Here is a 2,554-nt window from a genome sequence, read left to right as displayed (position 1 = left end):
GGAGGATTCTTTTGACCAGGGTCCAATGGTCCTCCGAGGGAGTATGCATAAACTGGTAGGCTCGATTGACAGAGTATGCTACATCAGGTCTAGTGAGAGTGATGTATTGGAGAGCACCTACAATGGATCGATACCTTGTGGGATCCAAGAGAAGGACACCCCCTGAGGAAGAGGCTGCAGAGGTGGTGGCCAGTGGTAACAGGTTTACAGTCAGTCATTCCAGCACGTTGAAGAAGATCAGAGATGTAGCGTGCTTGAGAGAGAAGGACACCACCATGCTGATAGAGAACCTCAACACCAAAGAAGAAACTGAGGTGACCAAGGTCTTTGATAGAGAATTCTACGGCAAGTTGTTGGAGGAGGGAGGTGACATGAGACGGCTGGTTGTCTGTAACCAGAATATCGTCAACATAGACAAGTACATATGTTATGACGGAGCCCTGCATATAGATGAACAGAGATGTGTCGGTTTGGGAGGATCGAAAATCGGAGCGAGTTAAAGACTCAGAGAGCCTGTGGAACCAAGCCCGAGGGGCCTGCTTGAGCCCATAAAGAGAATTGTGGAGCTTGCAAACATGAGAAGGGCGTAGGGAGTCTTCAAAACCCTAGGGTTGAGCCATGAATACCTCTTCTGACAGAAGTCCATGAAGGAATGCATTCTGAACATCGAGTTGGCGAACACCCCAATTCTTTGAAATGGCCAAGGATAGAACCGTCCTTATGGTCGTGGGCTTGATTACTGGACTGAATGTCTCATGATAATCAAGGCCAGGTTGCTGATGAAACCCTTTTGCCACTAATCGAGCCTTATAGCATTCAAGGGAACCGTCGACTTTACGCTTGATGTGGTAGACCCACTTGCATCCAACCAAGTTGATGGAATCTCTGTAAGGCACAAGAGACCAAGTATCATTACGTAATAAAGAATTAAATTCATCAGACATAGCAGAGTGCCAGTTGGGGTCTTTGTGGGCTTGGGAGAAGCATGTAGGCTCAGTGGGTTGGTGTATTGAAATAGTGGAGAGGGTCAATAGGTTAGCATAGAGGTCAGTAAGAGCTCTGGTGCGGCGGGGAGGTGAGGTAGAGGAGTCAGGGTTAGGGACAGTTCGAGGTGGGGGGTGAGGGGAGGAGGGGGGAAATGGGAGAGGGTGGGTTAGCAAAGGGCGGGTCTGGTGTAGTAGGGGAAGGGAGCACTGGGGGAGGTGTAGAAGGGGTGGGTTGGGTTGGCGTAGGGTAGGGGAGATTGGGGGCGATGGCCCATGGGGAAAGGCTAGGTATAGGTGGGGGAGGGGTGTGAGGGGTTGGGGTATTATGATAGGGGAAGGTGGATTCATCAAACCGAACATGGTGAGAGATGTAGATGCGGTGAGTGGTGAGATCCATACAACGGTAACCATGATGGGAGGGACTGTAGCCTAAGAAGACACAAGATGCAGAATGAGGTTCTACCTTATGATGATTGTAAGGACGAAGCCAAGGGTAGCAAAGGCATCCAAAGATTTTGAGAAAAGAGTAGTCTGGGGAATTGCCTGTGACGAGCTGATTGGGGAATTTATTACCAATGACAGAGGATGGCATGCGGTTGATAAGGAATACCGCGATTTCAAAGGAATAATCCCAATAAGCTTGGGGAACAGAAGCGTGAGAAAGTAGGGTAATCCCAGTTTCAACAATATACCTGTTATGGCGTTCAACTGTTCCTTGCTACTCGTGAGTATGAGGGCAAGAGAGTCTATGCTGAATGCCCAGCTTGGCAAAGTAAGTGGGAAAAGTGTGGAATTCTCCACCCCAATCAGTTTGGATAGCCTTGATGGAGCGAGAGAACTGATGTTCCACCAAGGCCTGAAAGGTTCGAAAAGCAGAGTAAACATTAGATTTTAACTTTAAAGCAGTGAACCAAATATATTTAGTGTGGTCATCAACAAAAATAATAAAGTAGCGGTTCCCATTTGAAGAAACTATGGGGTGGGGACCCCTTACATCACTAAAAATTAGGTCTAAAGGAGAAAAGCTATGAGAACTAGTTTCCCGTAGTGACAGATGACTAGCTTTGCCCATTTGGCAAGCAGAACAAAGAGAAGGAGACTTGACGAGCTAATGACCAGGAAGCATGAGGTGGAGAACCCTTTCATGAGGATGCCCTAGACGATGATGCCAGCGACCGTATGATGAAGCAGAGACCAGGTGAACAGAAGGTGGTGCTGAAACCGAATAGAGGCCATTTTTGCTATGTCCAGTGAGGAGGATGTGCTTGGTCTCTAGATCCTTCACAAAAAAATAAGAAGAATGAAATTCAAAGAAAACATTATTTTCACGACAGAACTGCTGAACAGAAAGTAGTGAACAAGTGAGGGAGGGAACATGTAAGACATTAGAAAGAGAGAAAGAACGAGAAGAAGACGAAATGGAAGTATGACCAATGTGAGAAATAGAAAGCCCCTTACCATTACCAACTAAGAGTTGGTTGTTACATGTGTATGGATCATAGGTGGAGAACTGAGTGAGGTCAGGGGTGGTGTGGGGTAGGGAGTAGGGCTGGTTTGGTGGTGTTCTG

The sequence above is a fragment of the Macadamia integrifolia genome, chromosome 4, assembly GCF_013358625.1.
Source record: "Macadamia integrifolia cultivar HAES 741 chromosome 4, SCU_Mint_v3, whole genome shotgun sequence".
Lineage (NCBI taxonomy): Eukaryota > Viridiplantae > Streptophyta > Magnoliopsida > Proteales > Proteaceae > Macadamia > Macadamia integrifolia.
The sequence above is the reverse complement of the archived record's forward strand: the minus strand, read 5'-3'. Positions refer to the sequence as shown.